This window comes from Pollachius pollachius (assembly GCF_949987615.1).
Source record: "Pollachius pollachius genome assembly, chromosome: 8".
NCBI lineage: Eukaryota > Metazoa > Chordata > Actinopteri > Gadiformes > Gadidae > Pollachius > Pollachius pollachius.
Window position 1 is genome coordinate 16544948 of NC_136941.1, and position 271 is coordinate 16545218.

Genomic DNA, 271 nt, shown 5'->3' on the forward strand with positions numbered 1-271 from the left:
GTGTGTTTGCAAGTGGACGCCTGTATGTGAATGTGTGTGAACGAGTTTGCAGACACAGTATTATTTCATTTAGTTTTATTTCCATTTCCACTCTCCTGTTCGTTCAATGGCTATGTTCATTTTGTCCTCCATTTTAAAAACCTCGATTATTCATTATCCTCCCCTCACTGTGGTTTTTGCTACTGTAATCATTTATACATAAACCATCTGCTGTTTGTCCCTAACCAGCACAATCCAGAGCAATGTTGTATCCCAGCTTTTGACATAAGGT